Consider the following 21,533-nt stretch of genomic DNA (forward strand, 5'->3'; position numbering starts at 1 on the left):
CCTTTTCAGAATCACTGTTTTCCAAACAGTGGGAGAAGAGATTAACATCTATGGGCCCATGCTGCTCCTGACTTCTCCATATATATATATATATATATATATATATATATATATATATATATATATATATAAATTGTCAAGCCAGTAAAGGTAAGTTTCGCTTAAACCACATTCAATATTTCAGTTGTTAGTACGTGTCCTAGTTTGTTCCTGATGAGAGTGTTTACCACTGATAAGCCGCATCATTTTGTGTCCTCTGGTGTCTGTGCCTTGTCACGGCAGGACAGCTTGTGTGCTCTAACAATCCCCAGAGTCTGTGTCAGCAGGGGCTTTTTGCTCCTGGTAGGTTCAGCCATGACGGATTGGTCTTTGGGGGGAGGGGCCAGACAAAACAGACACCCTGGTCCTCCAGGTTGGGGGTTAGGCATAGGGCTAACAACCTGGTCCCGTAAAAAACAAAATATGTTACGGAAACAGCAACAGAGAATTTATGGGAATGGAACACCCTTATTGTGTTATTTAGGCCAGCAGTGGCCATTCTTCAGACAATGCACAGTCAACCTGCGAAACTCACTACCAAGGGATGTTGTGAAGGTCAGGACTGTAACAGGAGTCAAAAAAGAACCAGAGGGGTAAGTCTGCCCTTTTCCCTTCTCCTCAGTACTCACAGCTTGCAAACAACAAACTCCAGTCTCCTAGTCTTGTGGACAGAGACGATATGAATATATGTTGCAAATACCTGGCTTCGGGGATAGAACCCACAGCCTTTGGCTTCTTGTTCCGTGAGATACAGTCTACCTGAATGACCCTGAAACTAAAGCTTGCTATGCTGCCCTCTTGGGGCTCACCTGTAAAAACACTGGACCAGGTCTCATTCCATTCACCAGAGGGCAGTAGTGACACACACACACAAGCAGCACCTTACAGCTGGCTCCCAGCAAATTATTTGCAATGTCACACTAAATCATAGCCTCACAGATCACAGTGAACCACACTCACTGTCACCCCTGCAACTCTGCCTACAGCTTCAGGGCAAGGACAAGGAGAAGCACTGACTGCCTCGATCACTATGCTACTAAAAGCTGTATCTGGAGCCTACTACTGGGCAGCACAATAGAAACAAGGTTAACAAACAGCAGCATTCTTTGTTTGTATTCAGAGGAACAGCCGTGTTAGTCTGTATTCGCAAAAAGAAAAGGAGTACTTGTGGCACCTTAGAGACTAACCAATTTATTTGAGCATGAGCTTTCGTGAGCTACAGCTCACTTCATCAGATGTTTACCGTGGAAACTGCAGCAGACTTTATATACACACAGAAATCATGAAACAATACCTCCTCCCACCCCACTGTCCTGCTGGTAATAGCTTATCTAAAGTGATCAACAGGTGGGCCATTTCCAGCACAAATCCAGGTTTTCTTACCCTCCACCCCCCCACACAAATTCACTCTCCTGCTGGTGCTAGCCCATCCAAAGTGACAACTCTTTACATAATCAAGTCGGGCTATTTCCTGCATAGATCAAGGTTTTCTCACATCCCCCCCACCCCCATACACACACAAACTCACTCTCCTGCTGGTAATAGCTCATCTAAACTGACCATTCTCCAGGTTTAAATCCAAGTTAAACCAGAACATCTGGGGGGGGGGGGGGTAGGAAAAAACAAGAGGAAACAGGCTACCTTGCATAATGACTTAGCCACTCCCAGTCTCTATTTAAGCCTAAATTAATAGTATCCAATTTGCAAATGAATTCCAATTCAGCAGTTTCTCGCTGGAGTCTGGATTTGAAGTTTTTTTGTTTTAAGATAGCGACCTTCATGTCTGTGATTGCGTGACCAGAGAGATTGAAGTGTTCTCCGACTGGTTTATGAATGTTATAATTCTTGACATCTGATTTGTGTCCATTTATTCTTTTACGTAGAGACTGTCCAGTTTGACCAATGTACATGGCAGAGGGGCATTGCTGGCACATGATGGCATAGATCACATTGGTGGATGTGCAGGTGAACGAGCCTCTGATAGTGTGGCTGATGTTATTAGGCCCTGTGATGGTGTCCCCTGAATAGATATGTGGGCACAATTGGCAACGGGCTTTGTTGCAAGGATAAGTTCCTGGGTTAGTGGTTCTGTTGTGTGGTATGTGGTTGTTGGTGAGTATTTGCTTCAGGTTGCGGGGCTGTCTGTAGGCAAGGACTGGCCTGTCTCCCAAGGCTTGTGAGAGTGTTGGGTCATCCTTTAGGATAGGTTGTGGATAGATCTACAACCTATCCTAAAGGATGACCCAACACTCTCACAAGCCTTGGGAGACAGGCCAGTCCTTGCCTACAGACAGCCCCGCAACCTGAAGCAAATACTCACCAACAACCACATACCACACAACAGAACCACTAACCCAGGAACTTATCCTTGCAACAAAGCCCGTTGCCAATTGTGCCCACATATCTATTCAGGGGACACCATCACAGGGCCTAATAACATCAGCCACACTATCAGAGGCTCGTTCACCTGCACATCCACCAATGTGATCTATGCCATCATGTGCCAGCAATGCCCCTCTGCCATGTACATTGGTCAAACTGGACAGTCTCTATGTAAAAGAATAAATGGACACAAATCAGATGTCAAGAATTATAACATTCATAAACCAGTCGGAGAACACTTCAATCTCTCTGGTCACGCAATCACAGACATGAAGGTCGCTATCTTAAAACAAAAAAACTTCAAATCCAGACTCCAGCGAGAAACTGCTGAATTGGAATTCATTTGCAAATTGGATACTATTAATTTAGGCTTAAATAGAGACTGGGAGTGGCTAAGTCATTATGCAAGGTAGCCTGTTTCCTCTTGTTTTTTCCTACCCCCCCCCCCCCAGATGTTCTGGTTTAACTTGGATTTAAACCTGGAGAATGGTCAGTTTAGATGAGCTATTACCAGCAGGAGAGTGAGTTTGTGTGTGTATGGGGGTGGGGGGGATGTGAGAAAACCTTGATCTATGCAGGAAATAGCCCGACTTGATTATGTAAAGAGTTGTCACTTTGGATGGGCTAGCACCAGCAGGAGAGTGAATTTGTGTGGGGGGGTGGAGGGTAAGAAAACCTGGATTTGTGCTGGAAATGGCCCACCTGTTGATCACTTTAGATAAGCTATTACCAGCAGGACAGTGGGGTGGGAGGAGGTATTGTTTCATGATTTCTGTGTGTATATAAAGTCTGCTGCAGTTTCCACGGTAAACATCTGATGAAGTGAGCTGTAGCTCACGAAAGCTCATGCTCAAATAAATTGGTTAGTCTCTAAGGTGCCACAAGTACTCCTTTTCTTTTTTTGTTTGTATTGTGTCTTGCATCCCAATGCATTTTATACACACAGCAAGCGCTTCCCCCATCAATGAAATGCTGCCACCTCTGGAACAAAATGTAGCAGCTGTTTAAACTGGATGCTGCAACAGCTGTGGGGCAGGACGTAAAGCATACAGGTATCCAACTGGATTCACAGGTGGCACTTTGGACAGCTGGAATGCAGCTACCTGGACTGCAGTTTAGTCGGGACACCGGCATCCATGTCCACCCTCCAACTCTTGCAAAGACCACAAGAATTCAGAGAGTATTTTAGCTCTCTCTTAAAAGAGGGTGGCTCAGATACCATAGCAATCCTTAAAACCTGGAAGCAGTGTAATACCGAGTGTGAGGAAAGCAGGCCACTCACACCTGCCACCACTTTGTGACAAAAAAAGTAGATTTTTAATTTGCAAAAAGTTACACAAATCTGCATAAAGTACTGCATAATGGCACAAAGAGCTCCAACTTCTCCCCAAACTCTCATTCATTCATTCCATGCCCCTCCAGCCTTCTATCTGTCTGTCCCTCAGCCCCTATTAATTACGTGTCTTCCAGCTCCAAACTAACTCATTTAACGCTCCCCCGGAACTCTCACACCTGTACCAGTTCAACACCTCCCTAGCCACACCTCTGGCTGCTTCTACAGCTGGGAAATTCCTGCACAGACACTGCCAGGTCTGAGCGGGGCAGCTCCAGGGTCTCTTTACCTTTCTTCTCCCAGGCCTACAGCATCAGGGAGAGAGGAAATGGAGAGGAACCAACCCAGTTTTCACTGGGAGGCAACGGGGAGAACAGAACAATCCTAAGCAATTATGTGCCCCTCCTCCCCACTTGAACAATTAGGGTCAGCTGCTCCATCTACCCCTTCCCCTATCCAAAGACTCCTCCAGGATCTTGAGTGCACATATGAGGCTGGAGGGGTGGGGGTTAACTGCCTCTCTTGATGGAGGAGACAGGGGAGTGGGGAAAGCAGCCAGAGGCAGGATTCCCCATATACTGGCAGGCACATCTGAAAGCCCAGCATTAGAAGGTCTGCTGCTGTAACAGCAAACGCACTTCCTGTAGCATCCTGGGTTTCCCTTTGGGGGATAGGAAAAGAGGATGGTTTCCTTATCCAAGTGTGGCCTGGTCCTAGCTTCACTTTTCTCCCCATCTTACCCTTCCCCCTGCCCTCCCAGAAGGAATTTTGATAGCTTCCGGCTTACACCCTGTGCTATAGCACCTCACATTCATGAGCAATTGATCACCCAGAATAAAAATGTTGAAGGATAAGAGGACCGAGGAAATGTGCTAAACACACTGAGAGGAGGAGAGTAATAAGAATTAGGTGTGGCTGAAGTTTTAGCCAGAAAGAAAACCTCACAAGAGCAAAGGTGGGGCACCAGCACTGGCTCAACTCCCTGCAGGCAGCCAGACAATTAAAACTGCATAGTCTGCAAACCTTCAATGGCAAAGGAGAAGGAAATATCAAACTCTTGACTTGTAGCTGTACAATACCCAGAGCAGGAGTACCTGTGGCACCTGTTAGGACAAAGATATTCAGGCCTGTCTGTAAAGGCCTATACTCTAAGAATTTAGGTGTATTCCTATCACTTGGCTAGTTATAGAGGTACAAAAGAAAGAATCAAAATCACTGTCTGCCGGTGTAAGGGCCTTCTCTTGCTGTGACAGTCTGAGGCCCTGTTCTTAGGCTAAGGCCTTTGGCTAAGCAGCAGAGGCAGCCATAAGCTAGGAAGTGAACAGTCACATCCTCACATTCCAAACTAGTCACATTGAAATAAGGTGCTATTGGGCTGTTTGGCACTATCAGGACAGGACTGTATTCCTATCACCTCCAGAGAAAGGGAAGTGCCTAGAAAATGTAAAAGGAAACTTAGTTTGATAGCATTCTGTCTCGCAAGAACTCACTTATCAATAGCTGGGATGTGAAATCCTCACTTCTGTATTGTCTTGTCATTATAGTTCCCACTTTGCTATTGTTTGTCTGTATAATCTGTCTGGTTCTGTGATTGTTTCTGTCTGCTGTATAATTAATTTTGCTGGGTGTAAACTAATTAAGGTGGTGGGATATAATTGGGTACATAATCATGTTACAATATGTTAGGATTGGTTAGTTAAATGTCAGGAAAATGATTGGTTAAGGTATAGCTAAGCAGAACTCAAGTTTTACTATATAATCTGTAGTCAATGAGGAAGTGAGTGGGTGTGGGAAATGGGAACAGGGTAAGAAAATTGGAATCATGTTTTGCTAAAAGGGGAAATGGGAACAGGGAATGGGGCTGGGGAAATTGGAATCATGTTTGGCTAAGGGCAGGAATGGGAACAGGGACACAGGTGTAAGGCTCTGTGGTGTCAGAGCTGGGAAGGAGGATACTAAGGAAGGAAACGGGAATCATGCTTGCTGGAAGTTCACCCTGATAAACATCGAATTGTTTGCACCTTTGGACTTCGGGTATTGTTGCTCTCTGTTCATGCGCGAAGGACCAGGGAAGTTAAGTGGGTGAAGGAATAAGCCCCCTAACAGCACCTTAGAGACTAACCAATTTATTTGAGCATAAGCTTTTGTGAGCTACAGTGAGCTGTAGCTCACGAAAGCTTATGCGCAAATTGGTTAGTCTCTAAGGTGCCACAAGTACTCCTTTTCTTCTTGCGGATACAGACTAACATGGCTGCTACTCTGAAACCTATCTAATACCCAGAGCTTATTTCTCACATTCTGGATGCCCCTGGCCCCCACCAACTAAGCCACTATTTTATCCCAAAGAATTTCCAAGATCAGGTTCGCAAAACACTGCACCACGCAATCATAGAAAAATCATTCATTAAACAGGTGTGAAGTATAAATACAAAACAAACAAAACTGCAGGTGAAAACCCACTGCTGCAGCATCATACTGTGGGGGTCTCAGAATTTACCAGCTGGTGAGCCTAGATTAACTATTTGACTTTCACCTCTTATTTATAGAGCACTGCGCGGATACCAAACTTGGATCCGCATCTGATCTGCAAACATGTGGATATCCATGGATATAAAGCGGATATCCATGGATTTGCAGGGCTCTACTTATTTAGACAATTCTAGGTTGATAAAATGCTGCCACCTGAAGGTATTTCTACAGGCCTTGTAAGGGGTGGGATCAGTTCATCTCAGAATGTTCAGATGTCCATATATTAAAATTTAATCCCCTTGTCAGAAATCCATGTACAGAAGCCAGCAATTAGGCAAGACAACCAAACTCTCTTCTCACAGCTTAGAAGCAGCACCTCCAGACAGGTGGTGAAGGAACAGTGGGCAGAGGTCATGTTGCTATGAGAAACTGCCCTGTCCATTATTCTTCCCGTAGGAAGCTTTTTCAATTCAACAAACTTAACAAGAGCTCTAATACAGTTAATGGTTATTAACGTCCTTTTTTAATGTGAATTGGCAAGGAGAAGGAAGCTGTGTGTGTCTATATTATTGCTGGCCCTATAAATACTGTCAGTATATAACACCTTGTAAGTATTAGAAACACTCTGTAAGCAACTGCCTGCCTCTCACTATTGTGCCACCCTGTGATGTTGGTTTCAGAGTAACAGCCGTGTTAGTCTGTATTCGCAAAAAGAAAAGGAGTACTTGTGGCACCTTAGAGACTAACCAATTTATTTGAGCATGAGCTTTCGTGAGCTACAGCTCACTTCATCGGATGCATACCGTGGAAATGTCCGGTATGCATCCGATGAAGTGACCTGTAGCTCACGAAAGCTCATGCTCAAATAAATTGGTTAGTCTCTAAGGTGCCACAAGTACTCCTTTTCTTCTTACTGTGATGTTGCACTCCATATGCTTTATGAAAATATGCTTGGAATGTGAATAGAATGTAACTGGAATACGCTTTATGCGAAAGGTCTCTTGGAAGGTATCCTGACAAAGTTTATAATCTGCTGAGTGTGTTCATCCTATGTGTATGTATGTATCATTCTTGTATTTAAAACTAGAAATATGAAGTTAACTCTGAGGTCCTATTGTAATTATGCAAAGTGTGGGCCATTAATGGTGGTTTAGAATCTTGATGGCACCCATTGACTAGGACAATTGGCCGAATATGGTTTATTTACCTGCAAGCCTTCTTGTGGACATGGGGGCCAGCCTGTGGGTAATGAAGAATGAGGTCTTACAGTGACATGTGACCATGTCACCTGATTCTGGAATCCATCTTAAACCTGGTGCTTTTTCATTTAGAAGGAGGGGTGGGAACCAGAGAGACAAAGGATTTCCGCCTTGGGCCAAAGCTATGAAAGGGGGCCAGTCATAAAAAATCCCCTAGTTACCACCTGAACTGGAACAAGAACTGTACCAGGGGAAAGGATTAGGCCCAGACTAGGAAGGAGTCTAGTCTGTGAAAGAAGCTTATTGAAATATCTCCGAGGCTGAGATTTACTTGTATTCAGTTTCAGCAACCACACAACAAAACACACTAACCCAGGAACCTATCCTTGCAACAAAGCCCGTTGCCAACTCTGTCCACATATCTATTCAAGGGACACCATCATAGGACCTAATCACATCAGCCACACTGTAAGAGGCTCGTTCACCCGCACATCTACCAATGTGATATATGCCATCATGTGCCAGCAATGCCTCTCTGCCATGTATATTGGCCAAACCGGACAGTCTCTATGCAAAAGAATAAATGGACACAAATCAGACATCAAGAATTATAATATTCAAAAACCAGCTGGAGAACACTTCAACATCCCTGGACACTCAATTACAGACCTAAAAGTCGCAATTATTCAACAAAAAAACTTTGAAAACAGACTCTGTCATAAATATAAAGGGAAGGGTAAACCCCTTTGAAATCCCTCCTGGCCAGGGGAAAGCTCCTCTCACCTGTAAAGGGTTAAGAAGCTAAAGGTAACCTCGCTGGCACCTGACCAAAATGACCAATGAGGAGACAAGATACTTTCAAAAGCTGGGAGGAGGGAGAGAAACAAAGGGTTTGTGTGTCTGTCTGTAGTCGTCTTGGCCAGGGACAGAACAGGAATGGAGCCTTAGAACTTTTAGTAAGTAATCTAGCTAGGTATGTGTTAGATTATGATTTCTTTAAATGGCTGAGAAAAGAATTGTGCTGAATAGAATAACTATTTCTGTCTGTGTATCTTTTTTGTAACTTAAGGTTTTGCCTAGAGGGGTTCTCTATGTTTTGAATCTAATTACCCTGTAAGATATCTACCATCCTGATTTTACAGGGGGGATTTCTTTATTTCTATTTACTTCTATTTTTTATTAAAAGTCTTCTTGTAAAACACTGAATGCTTTTTCATTGTTCTCAGATCCAAGGGTTTGGGTCTGTGGTCACCTATGCAAATTGGTGAGGCTTTTTATCCAACATTTCCCAGGAAAGGGGGAGTGCAAGTGTTGGGAGGATTGTTCATTGTTCTTAAGATCCAAGGGTCTGGGTCTGTAGTCACCTAGGCGAATTGGTGAGGCTTTTTACCAAACCTTGTCCAGGAAGTAGGGTGCAAGGTTTTGGGAAGTATTTTGGGGGGAAGGACGCGTCCAAACAGCTCTTCCCCAGTAACCAGTATTAGTTTGGTGGTGGTAGCGGCCATTCCAAGGATAACGGGGGTAATATTTTGTACCTTGGGGAAGTTTTGACCTAAGCTGGTAAAGATAAGCTTAGGAGGTTTTTCATGCAGGTCCCCACATCTGTACCCTAGAGTTCAGAGTGGGGGAGGAACCTTGACAGACTCCAATGAGAAACAGCGGAACTGGAATTAATCTGCAAACTGGACACCATTAAATTAGGCTTGAATAAAGACTGGGAGTCATTACACTAACTAATACTATTTCCCCTTGCTAATTTCACCCCTACTGTTACTCACACCTTCTTGTCAACTGTTTGAAATGGACCATCCTGATTATCACTACAAAAGTTTTCTTTCTCCTGCTGATAATAGCATACCTTAATCGATTGGTCTCATTAAAAGTTGGTATGGCAACCCCCATTTTTTCACGTTTTCTGTATATCTATCTATCTTCCTACTGTATTTTCCACTGCATCCATCTGATGAAGTGGGCTTTATAAGGTTATGCCCAAATAAATTTGTTAGTCTCTAAGGTGCCACAAGTACTTCTCATTCTTTCTGCTGATACAGACTAACACAGCTACCACTCCAAAACCTTTCTTAAATGTATTAGGCTTAGACTTGCGTGTTCTGTTTTATTTTGCTTGGTAACTTAATTTGTTCTGTTATTATTTGGAATCACTTAAATCCTACTTTTTATACTTAATAAAATCACTTTTGTTTATTGATAAACCCAGAGTAAGTGATTAATGCCTGGGGGAGAAAACAGCTGTGCATTTCTCTCTAGCAGTGTTATAGACAGTGGACAATTTATGAGTTTACCCTGTATAAGCTTTATACAGGGTAAAATGGATTTATTTGGGGTTTGGATCCTGTTGGGAGCTGGGTGTCTGGGTGTTGGAGATAGGAAACCTGCTGAGCAGTTTTGGTTAAAGTCTGCAGCTTGGGGGGGGGGCACTCAGACTCTGGGTCTGTGTTGAGAAGGACTTGTGTGTCTGGCTCAAAAAGATAAGGGTTCTGGAATCCCAAGCTGGCAAGGAAAACGGGCTCAGAGGTAGTTTCAGCACGTCAGGTGACAGTCCCAAGGGGGTCTCTTTGACCACACACATTACTACTGCAGTCCTCACTCAGACAAAACTAGAGTGGAAATTATGTCTGGGGAAGGACTGCAGTACGAACAGGGCCCTACAGTTTTCAAAATCTCCCTTCAGAAAAAAACCCTCCCCAAAACCATCCCAGAAAAAATGACCCAAGATTGCACGAGTTTAGCTATTTTTAAGTAGATGTACAATATTAGAGCTGGGGGAGGCCAAAACCCGGTTCATAAGGCCCTTACCTAAAAGGCATGAGACAGAGCAGCCAAACATGTGGTCAGAAAAACAGTTTCTAGGGCCCATCCAGCATGGCTCCCAGTCCCATCTCTCTTGCTCCTGATCAGCTTTCTTTTCCTGTTTATACAGCTCAGACCCAAAGATGAGGGAGGGTGCTCCTTGACTTCGCACAGGCTGTTTTAGCTGTAAGCTCCAGACTGTTCCTTAAAAGGGGTTGTATACCTCCTCCCCCAGCCCAGCAGACTGTGCATTCTTTCCGAGGAAAAGAAAGTATTTGATTGTCAAGACTGAAGATAACCAGGAACGTGGAAGTGAGGGCACGGGTGGGGCTCTGGTTAGGAGCACATGTTATTCTCCAGGAAAGGGTTCACTTGAAATCATTTCAGGCAATAAATGAGCTGCAAAGACTGGGCTGGGATTTCTTAATTTTTTTTCTCTCCCTCTTTGCGCTTAACAATCCCTTTAGGAAACTGCTGGGTGCTAAAGAGCTGCAACAAGGATATAAATAATTTAGTTATGATTAAAAAAAATATCTGGAACCACAAGCTTTAGCAAAAGGTGGAGTTATTTGGTCTTGCACAAGATTGTACTGACTACACATGATTGGGCTCAGCAGAGGTTCAGTGATCCTAGAAATGTGTCTCAAAATGTGATCATGACTGATTAGATGAGAATATGCACATATTTCAAAGGAATTCTGTTCCATAGTGAACTCCTGTCACAACTGGGCTGAGCACTGCCAATTTTCCCAGACTAATTGCTCTTCTGGAAAAGGACATAAAACCAAGCATTGGATCAGAGGAGTATAGTTCCTCTTAGTTACAAAAATCAATGCAGTTCCTCTTTTGAAATTATGCTCAAGAGTTCTCCTTTGTCCAACACCTCCCAATGCAGCAAAATTTCACTTATTATACCCACAGAAATGATTCCCCCATTAGATTAGTGCAAATCCTTCTGGAACATGCGTGCAGATAATGACCTTTCCGTTTTCTGAAAAGAATAGGATGAGAAGTGTCTGATGTAAATTCATAGCCTCTCTACCCCAAATAACCTTTGAGGAGGCCAGAGACAAATGGGCCAAGGCAACTGGAAGAATTAAAGTTCTTGCCTGGCGGACAACCTATCTAGTTGGGGTCTGACAATGCTGAGACCTATCGACAGATGTTCATATCATCACAATCCAACAGCTGGCTACTTTGGGATAGGGTGCTATCCCTTTACAAGTAGGTGGGCCTGGTAGGTCACCAGAAGGAGTACAGGGAGTCCTCGATTTATGACGTTTCTGAACTGACACTCTAATTCAACTTACGACAATTGGTTTCGACTTTACGATGCTCGGTCCCGCAATGGAGTAGCCTGCAGTTCCGAGTTATGACGCAATTTTGACTTCTGACGCAACTTTCAGAAACCAATTGTGTCATAAGTCCAAGGATCGTCTGCATGTAGTGATGAAAAGACCTGCAGGCACAGAAAAAAGTCTGGGACCCTATTTGGATCTATGGTGCACTTTGGTGGTTAATAAATTGGGATTTGGCCTTAAGCCCCTGGAGTCTTTGCATTTCCTGAGCTCTGAGATCCAGCTGACCCTGTGTCACACAGTTGCCATGGCCTAAATGTTCAAACATGACCAGTGAGTTGGGGTAATAACCAATTATAATCTCTGGATTTTATACAGTGCTTTCCCTCAGCAGATCCAAAAGAACGTTATAAAGAAGGTAAGCATCATTATCCCCATTTTACAGGTGGGGAAACTGAGGCACCAAAAGGAGAATGGAATTACCCAGCAGACCAGTGAACAAGCTAGGAATAGAATGCAGGTCTCCTGAGTCCCAGTCTAGTGCTCTAGCCATCTGGCCATACTGTCTTCCAACCTGAAAAACTCAAAGGGAAGCCCAATTTCCAGAATGTTCTGAAACTCAGACCTCTTTAAAGTGCTAACTTGAGCTCCCAGAATCCCTAGTCACTTTTCAGAGTAGCAGCCATGTTAGTCTATCCACAAAAAGAAAAGGAGTACTTGTGGCACCTTAGACACTAACAAATTTATTTGAGGATAAGCTTTTGTGAAGTGAGCTGTAGCTCACGAAAGCTTATGCTCAAATAAATTTGCTAGTCTCTAAGGTGCCACAAATACTCCTTTTCTTTTTGCTAGTCGCTTTTGCAAATGTAGACCTGTGTAAAAAGCTTTGTAAAAAGAGAATTGATCTAATCAGCCTGATCACAATGATGTGCCAAGTAATTATCACGGTAGCATTTCATTAACAACCTCCAGCAAAACTCGCTTCAACACCCACTACCAGAACAGCCAGCTAGAAAAAAAGAAAAGAAAAAGGCCAATTATTTTTCACGGGAAATTTGGGCTCGGGGAGGGGTGCTGAAATTTCCCATTAACATTTTTCAATTAAAGAGAAACTGGAAAACAAAATGTGAATACCATTTTCTGTAAAACAAAAAACCCAACTGCTTTCAATTTAGAAAAAACTGAAAACCAAGTTTTAAACCAAAACCTGAAAATGTTTACCAACCAAATTCAGTTTGATTTTTTCATTAAAAACAATATCAAGGCTTTCATTTCTGATGAAAACCCAAAATTACTTTTCACCAAAACCATTTCTATTGGCAATCTCAGCAGAAAGACAACAGACTGACTGAAAGGGACATGGAGGCTACACTTGCCTAAAGATGCAAAAAGAAAAGGAGTACTTGTGGCGTCTTAGAGACTAACCAATTTATTTGAGCATAAGCTTTTGTGAGCTACAGCTCACTTCATCATTTTTTCTTGGTTTGTGTGTATAAAAACATCTTCTGTATTTTCCACAGTATGCATCCAATGAAGTGAGCTGTAGTTCACGAAAGCTTATGCTCAAATAAATTGGTTAGTCTCTAAGGTGCCACAAGTACTCCTTTTCTTTTTGCGAATACAGACTAACACGGCTGTTACTCTGAAACTTGCCTAAAGATAATTTCTCTAGGTACACTGGACCCAGAGAAACCTTGCACAGTCACTTCTGGTCTCATGCTGTACCTTTGTGTGGATGGAGAGAGCATCTGTCTCCAGAGAGGACTCTGGCACCTTTTACCAGCAAATTATTTTAAAGGATGAATGAGAGAGTTTACATCAGAGCCTTTGCTGTCTTATTTTATCTGGTGTGAAAGAGGGTCTTTGTGTTCTCAGTTTTCAGAGTAACAGCTAGTCTGTATTCGCAAAAAGAAAAGGAGTACTCGTGGCACCTTAGAGACTAACCAATTTATTTGAGCATAAGCTTTCGTGAGCTACAGCTCACTTCATCGGATGCATACTGTGCATCAAGTGCCACAAGTACTCCTTTTCTTTTTGTGTTCTCTGTAAAGTTTTGCTTACTAGCTGCCTCCCTCCCCCACTCCCCACACATATAGAGCCCCCTAAAATGGTAAGAACTGTCCTACCTGAGCAAGAACTTGAGCTGTTGAGACCAGTTTGAGCTGGATTGATCAGTTCTACCCGCCACAACAGTTAAGCTCCAAATTATAAACCTGCTAATTAAAGCTTTAGACAAGTCAGTCTGAGCTGCCAAGTTCTGAACTTCCAGAATAAAGTCTCTCTAAAAGCCCTCATGTTTCAGTCACCTAGCTAGAGCAATGAGCAGATTCTTGGCAAGAGCTGAAAGATGTGATGGATTCTCTGTCATTTGGACTCTTCAAATCAAGATTGTATATCTCTCTCTAAAAAATAAAAGGAGGGCTTGTGGCACCTTAGAGACTAACAAATGTATCTGAGCATAAGCTTTTGTGAGCTACAGCTCACTTCATCGGATGCATTCAGTGGCTGAATGCATCTGTAGCTCACAAAAGCTTATGCTCAAATAAATTTGTTAGTCTCTAAGGTGCCACAAGCCCTCCTTTTCTTTTTGTGGATACAGACTAACACGGCTGCTACTCTGAAACCTCTCTAAAAATACAGAGCCTAGGTGGACCAACTTCAAATAAAAAGATATGACCTCACCCACCTGATGTCGCTCATATCGTGGGACCAACATGGCTACAACATGGTAAAAAAATACACTCAACCAGTATTTACCAGCCTGATGCATGACCTTTTTTTTGTGAAATTCCCTAGCCTTAGTTATGCAGGCAATCAGACTATATGATCATTAGGGTCCCTTCTGGCCTTAACAATGAATCCTTGTTAAATGCCTCACTCTGAAAAAAACAGGATGAAGGAACTTATCTGTGAGCTTTGATGTGCAGACTTGAAACACACCTATTAGGAGCCAATCTGCTGGCAGAAATGCATTCTTAAAGGGCATCTGTGAATTGTTTCTAAGATAGCACATTTCTAGTTAGAACAAACACTAGTTCCCAATGACAAGCTGTGGCACTCTGTACCTCAAAACAGCACCATGGAACCCCCATATTCAACACTTTCATATAATTATGATATACGCTGTACAAAGTATGCCTTGTGAGCTATTATTTTAAAAGTCTTGATCTGTTGAACATTAATACCCTGTTAGATTGTATGTGCTATAATTGTATGAGAAGTTATGAAGTTTTGCTCTGTGTGTGTGTGTTACTGAAATATGATGGAGCCTTTCAGATACAACAGTGGAGCGGCCAGACATGTTGATGGCCCACTGAAGGGAATTTACACTCCGAAGAACTATCCCAGCATCTGTATACAATGGACACTTCTCAGAGATAGCATGGAGACAATGGAGACTGCTTGACTCATGTCATAGCAAAGGATCTTTCCAGCAAGCTGGAAGAAACTATAAAAGAGGGGAAGTGACATCATCACTTGGCCTTACTTCCCGCCCCACAACTGAACACCTGGAAACACATCTGGAGGACAAACACTACGGACAGTGGCCAATACCAGGTGCCCCAGAGGGAGTGAACCTAACAGGTAATGATCCAGTGATCTCTCTCCTGCCATCCATCTCCACCCTCTGACAAACAGAGGCTAGGGAATTCATTACCCATCTTGGCTAATAGCCAGTTAATGGACTTAATCTCCATGAATTTATCCAGTTCTCTTTTAAATCCTGTTACAGTCCTAGCCTTCACAACCTCCTCAGGCAAGGAGTTCCACAGGTTGACTGTGCACTGAGTGAAGAAGAACTTCCTTTTATTTGTCAAAGACTGACAAGGCAAGGTGGTCCTGGGCTCAAGATGAGCCCAGCCTGTGTATGGAAGATCTGTAACCTGCTTGGACCGTCTATCAGGGTGAGACACTGCTTGACTCAAATCCTATTTAGTTTATAGGACTTAGGTTGTGCACTGATTTTTATTTTATTTGGTAACCATCTCTATCCTTTATGCCTACCACTTAAAATCTATCTTTCTGTAGTTAATAAACCTGTTTTATGTTTTACTTAAAACAGTGTATTTTGCTTGAAGTGCTTGGAAAACCTCAGCTCAGGAACAAAAGCTGGTGCATATCCTTTCCACATTGATGGAGAGGCAGACTGGTAATAAATTTACACTGGTCAGGCTTCTGACCAGAGCAAGATGGTACAGGTGTGGGGTCCTGAGCTGCAGGGGGGGTGGGGGGGAATTGGCTGGAGCCTCTCTGTTGTTGGTTCATGAGTGGCTGGGAGTAGCGTTCATGTAACTCAGCTGGGTGTGTCCCTGCCTGTGGATATCTGTGTAAATGCAGTACCTGGAGAGGTTTGCAGCTTGTCACAGTATGAAAGGGAACCCAAGTTGATGGGACAGAGGGATCACTGGTACCCCAGTTCCAGGTTACAATCTGGGGAACCCATCACACGAGCATCCTAAATCCCCCATTTATTTCTGACACACCAAAGGATTCTGATTATAAACTTGACTGTAGCCAGTGCTCTCCTGGGGCATGTATAAATTATACCTTAGATTCTCTCATGTTACGGGTATAAAACCACAGCACAGCCTAAACCATGCACTCACTGCATAAGATGACTACGTGGCTCTGGGATGGTAATGGACTACAGACCTGTTCAGCTCTGGGTCATCAGTTCAAATCCAAGCCAGTTCCATCATAAAAATGAGTCTCAGACCAATTCCTACTGGACAGAGACATAGAATGGGCCCCCTTGTGGTAATCTCAGCAAGGACTGAATTGGCTTAGAGAATTCTCTTTCATCACAGGTGGGCGGGTAGCAAGACTTGCACTGTCTGTACTGTAAGCAGTTCTGTGATGAGGTTCTCAGACAGCAGGGCTGCCAAAGCTAGCACCTCCCAGCAATGCTAAATTTGCACAAAACATTAAAAATCAATGCATCACTTCATAATCTGAGAAGAACTGTAGCCAGTTGCCTTTAAACTATGACTTTTAGGATTTATGGGATAATCAAACATTAATATCCTTATGAGTCTCTAACCACCACATTTAAGTCTACAATGATGCTTCCTCATTCTCCTAACATAATTAGATTCAACTGGCTTCTCAGAAGTAAAAAGCAGCCAGCATATTTTGTAGTAGCTTTCCTGAACAGAAGTGATTTTGGCATCCACTCACCTTTTTTTTTTACTAAAGAATCTATTTGTGCCTCACCAGTTCATAATGATTTCCTATCAGTTGAGTTAAAGCTCCATTTTAGCCTGGTCCCTGAGCAGCACAACTGCTTTTATCTGAAAGCTATCTTGTACCTACAAGCAATATTTTAATGCTTAACATGGCATTTTAGTAGAAGCACTTCATCTTTATTCTGATCAGAAAGGGGGGTGAAATCAATCTTAACTCCTGATAAAATTTTATTTAAGAAGGTGGAAGATATCTTCAAGATTTAATGAGGGATTAAATGGCACACATACTTCATAGGAGTCTTAAGACACCTGTGCTCCCAGCTGCAATGTATAGAAGGAAAACCTTCACCAAATCAACCTTAAGGAAAAAGCATCTTGCATCCTTAAAACAAACTTTCTTAGGTAACTATGCTATTGTGATGTTTCAAACTCCTAGTAGATAAAGAACCCCATCATCCTCACATTTACGTCTGGGTCTTTTGGAAATGATGCTCCCCAGTGAATGGTCTTGGGAGTCTTCTTCCTATCTGAGCAACCTCAGTTCAAACCTACAATCTATGCAGTCATTTTTTTATTATGTGCATCACCTTAGCAGGTCTCAATGACAATACCATAATCTCTTACAATAGACCCTGCAACTACAGGACACTGTGCAGATCATTTAACCAGCTTCATACAGCAAAGAAGCGGAAAGGATGTTCTGACTGAATGTGAATACAACTGATATTAAAAAAAAAAAATCAACTATGATATCCATTTATATCGCTCCACTTCATCCTGTCACTGCACAAAACATGAGCCTCACATGGACAACAGCACTGCCTGGCTTATCAGGGTTCCTTCCCTTCAGCTAGCTGCAGCACATCAGGTGTAACCCTGGAAAATGTGTATGAAGTGGAATGTTAGAAACTTTTTGCTTAAATTATATGCCAAAATTAAGCTATTAAAACACACACACACACACACACAGCTCAATTCTTATCAGGCTTTGATTTTGGCAGGTCTTGGTTTCTGGATGCCATTAAAAAAAAACATTTTCAACTATGAGGCACCAATAATTTATACCAGGAACTGTGCAAAGGGGAAAATGAAATGCCTGAGAGAATTCTGCTAAGAGAGTTTTATTTCAGCCGTCACATATGATCAAATTACCAATTACAAGGAGCCTTATTCAGTGTAAAATCAACTCTGACTTGCTCTGGAAAGTGACTCACTGAATAAGAAGCACTCTCACTTATCAGCAGGTGTTTGTAATGTTATGATTGGATTCCATTTCTCTTCAGAGGGAGATAGAGAGAGTTAAAACACTGGCACAAGCAACACAAGGCACATCTGACAATGACAATGCAATTTATCAAGAACTAGGGGAAAAAATCATGACACTGTTAGAATCTGTTCATCCCATATTATTTATCTTGTGGCTGATGCTGAGAAAATGTTAAGATGCTGAGGCAGTCAAAAGCTAATTCAAACATAATTTAAAAATTAGATACTGTTTGTCCCCTTATCAGCTGAACCTGCATCTCTATTTATAGCAGACACCGTATCTCCTACACAGCATACATACAAAGGGAAGATTTCTCTCTTCATCATCTGTTTTCTCAAGCTTATGTCCTATGCATTTTTTTAATAGCATGGAAATCAGGACATCAAGGAAACAACAAATATTAAAACCCACCCAAAGTACTTCTTTCATAGCACCAGCAACCAGAGCTTTCTACAACTTTTTTAAAAATATAACTCTCTCGATAAACATAGGGCCAAGAAATCCAGACATTTTTGTAAAAGGAAGCAACGGCATGCCAGGGCTCCCGACCCTCCCTCCCCCTAGCTTTGACTCTGAAATTAGGCACCATGGACGTATTCCCTCTTTTCCCGATCTAGGGCTCCGAACCAGACGGAGCGGTTCCGAGTCCCCAGCACAGCACGACCAGGGCCGCACCTTTCCGAGGCGATAACACCTCGCAGAGCCGGGCAGCGCTGTCACCCACCGCCCAAGCCCTCCAACACCAGCGCTCCCCCGCCACGCCAGGCGAGGTCTGAACAGCACCGGCAGCTCTGGGAGACGGAAGGAGAGAGAATTACCGTGGAAGAGGTGGAGGCGCTGGCACCGCAGCGATCCGGAGCGGGCAGGGCTCTCTGCCCCCGGCCAAGCACGAGTCGCAGCTGTCCAGGGGCCCCGCGGGTGGGGGCGCCCGGCGGGCTGGTCTCTCGCCGGCCGGCCGGTGGGAAGAAGAACAAATCACATCCAGGTTCCCCCCCAGGGGAATCCGGAGCCCGGTGTAAATCCGCCCAGCCCCCTGCAAGCGACGCCGCTACTCCCCCGACCGGTCCTCGAGCCCCCCGGCAGCGCGGGCTCCCCGGCCACTGCGCCCGGGGCAGGCAGGGCTGGGGCGGCGCCCTCGGCCGAGTCCCCGGGACGCGCCCGGGGCTCAGTCCGGCGGGCGGCTAGCTGCGGAGCCGGCTGGAAAGGGGGGCTCTTCCATGCGCCCCCGGCCCAGGCGCGGCGCCAGCGAGGGCTGAGCCGGCCCGTCTCCGGGGCCCCCTTCCCGGCGTCTGGCCGGTCCCTGACGCGGCGCCTCCCGGCTCAGCGGGGGGGACGGCGGCGGCTAGGGCCGGCTCGGGACCGCGGCTAGGGCCGGCTCGGGACCCCGGCGCGGGGCGGCGGCGGCGGCGGCTCCATCCCGCGCGGTCTGACCCCGGCCCCGCTCCTGCCGCCGGGCGCTGCCCGGCCGCCCCCTGCTCGGCGAGCCCGGGAACCGGCGGCGGCTGGGGACGCAGCCCGCCCGGCTCAGGGAGGCTCGAGCGGCGGGCGCGCGCCGAGCACGCGCGGTAGCGGCCGGGCTGCCGCCCGCTCATGAGGCGGGGCGGGGCGGGGCGGCGGCGGGAAGGCGGGAAGGCGGCGGCGGGGCGCGGTGGCTCCGGGGGTGGGGTGGAGGTTGTTTCGGCGGGACTGAGGGGGTGCGCATGGTGGTGTGTAAAATAAGGAACCGTCGAGAGCAGCGGGGTTCGTTCTTCTGCGCCGGCCGGCTCCGAACACGCGTCCAGCGCGGGGGGCCAGGTGCAGACTCTTTGGAAATCTCCCTCAGGGTCCCAGGACCACGGGTTGAAAACTACCGGTCTAGAGCAGGGAGAGCGGGGGCGTCTAGTCGCCGGATCTCACGGCTCCAGAAGAAGGGGAGATTCAGTTGCATTGGGAAATGGCAAACTCAAAACTGATAAGAAGAGGGAAATATGTTTTCCCACAAGGTGTGACTAGCCTGTGGAACTCACTTCTCCTGGCAAGATGTCCTGCTGGCCAAGAATTTAGCAAGGTTCAAAGATAGCTGAGACATCCTATGGGGTTAACAAGACTTCCCAGAGTTATAACAGTTAATACTAACAGTATAGGACAAGAGATATACTCTCATGTCTTGAAGGCAATCTCTAATAGTGGTCAGGGTAGGACCATCATGGGGAGGGTTTTATTGCCTCCCATCTGTATAGTGTGGGGGTTCTTGCACTGTCCTCCGAAACATCCTGCCGTTGTCAGAGACAGGGCTGGATGGGCCGTGTGTCTAGTCCATTATGGCAATTCCCACACTTCTATCTGGAGAGCAAGGGGTGGGAGAGCACATGGGTCTGAGAGGAGTTAAAGCTACAGCATGTTTAAACTATTTTACATTTATTTTTCCCATTCCTGGGGAAACCTCAGAGCCTTCTCCTGCATTTATTCAGTGCAGTTTGTGGAGTATAGGACACTGCTGGTCACTCCTGCACAGCTAATCCCTATTACTGTGGGCCCAAACATTCAGAAATGGTTGTTATTTGGGGTGCCCCAGTATCTGGGTGCTCAAGCTGGGACACTTTAAAGGTGCCTCATTTTTCCAGAGCCACTAAGCATCAGCAGCACCAATGAAGAGTTTTAGGCACAAGGGGAGGTGCCAGAAGCACTACTGTGTGCCCTGCATGCTACCTGAGGGGAAGGCCTCCCTTCACATGCCCACAGCAGCAGTCTGAAACAGGCCAGGCCTACCCACCAAAAGCCCAGATAATTGATTAAGGGGTGAGCAAATAGAGCAGGCCCTATGCAGCTATTGGCCAGAGGACTGGGAGGAAATCCCACCCCTCACTCCCTGTGCTTGGTTAGAGAAAGGGCATGCACACAGCCACACTATCAGAGGCTCGTTCACCTGCACATCCACCAATGTGATCTATGCCATCATGTGCCAGCAATGCCCCTCTGCCATGTACATTGGTCAAACTGGACAGTCTCTACGTAAAAGAATAAATGGACACAAATCAGATGTCAAGAATTATAACATTCATAAACCAGTCGGAGAACACTTCAATCTCTCTGGTCACGCAATCACAGACATGAAGGTCGCTATCTTAAAACAAAAAAACTTCAAACCCAGACTCCAGCGAGAAACTGCTGAATTGGAATTCATTTGCAAATTGGATACTATTAATTTAGGCTTAAATAGAGACTGGGAGTGGCTAAGTCATTATGCAAGGTAGCCTGTTTCCTCTTGTTTTTTCCTACCCCCCCCCCCCAGATGTTCTGGTTTAACTTGGATTTAAACCTGGAAAATGGTCAGTTTAGATGAGCTATTACCAGCAGGAGAGTGAGTTTGTGTGTGTATGGGGGTGGGGGGGATGTGAGAAAACCTTGATCTATGCAGGAAATAGCCCGACTTGATTATGTAAAGAGTTGTCACTTTGGATGGGCTAGCACCAGCAGGAGAGTGAATTTGTGTGGGGGGGTGGAGGGTGAGAAAACCTGGATTTGTGCTGGAAATGGCCCACCTGTTGATCACTTTAGATAAGCTATTAC

At 45.0% G+C, this 21,533-nt stretch overlaps 1 protein-coding gene across 11 annotated transcripts in view; it reads right to left on the minus strand.

Annotated features, from left to right (window-relative positions):
- Positions 1-19,524, minus strand: part of LOC140902052 (leucine-rich repeat and fibronectin type III domain-containing protein 1-like protein) — a 259,736-nt gene extending 240,212 nt beyond the window's left edge. For 6 of the 11 annotated variants that reach the window (XM_073321675.2, XM_073321673.2, XM_073321678.2 and 3 more), the window contains exon 1: positions 18,803-19,517. The gene's annotated coding sequence lies outside the window, so the exon portion shown is untranslated. Of the gene's footprint in view, positions 1-18,802 lie in introns of all 11 variants that reach the window. The other 5 variants (XM_073321684.2, XM_073321683.2, XM_073321677.2 and 2 more) reach the window with 2 other exon arrangements.
- Between the last annotated feature and the right edge of the window lie 2,009 nt (positions 19,525-21,533).

Source organism: Lepidochelys kempii, chromosome 23 (genome assembly GCF_965140285.1).
Source record: "Lepidochelys kempii isolate rLepKem1 chromosome 23, rLepKem1.hap1, whole genome shotgun sequence".
NCBI lineage: Eukaryota > Metazoa > Chordata > Testudines > Cheloniidae > Lepidochelys > Lepidochelys kempii.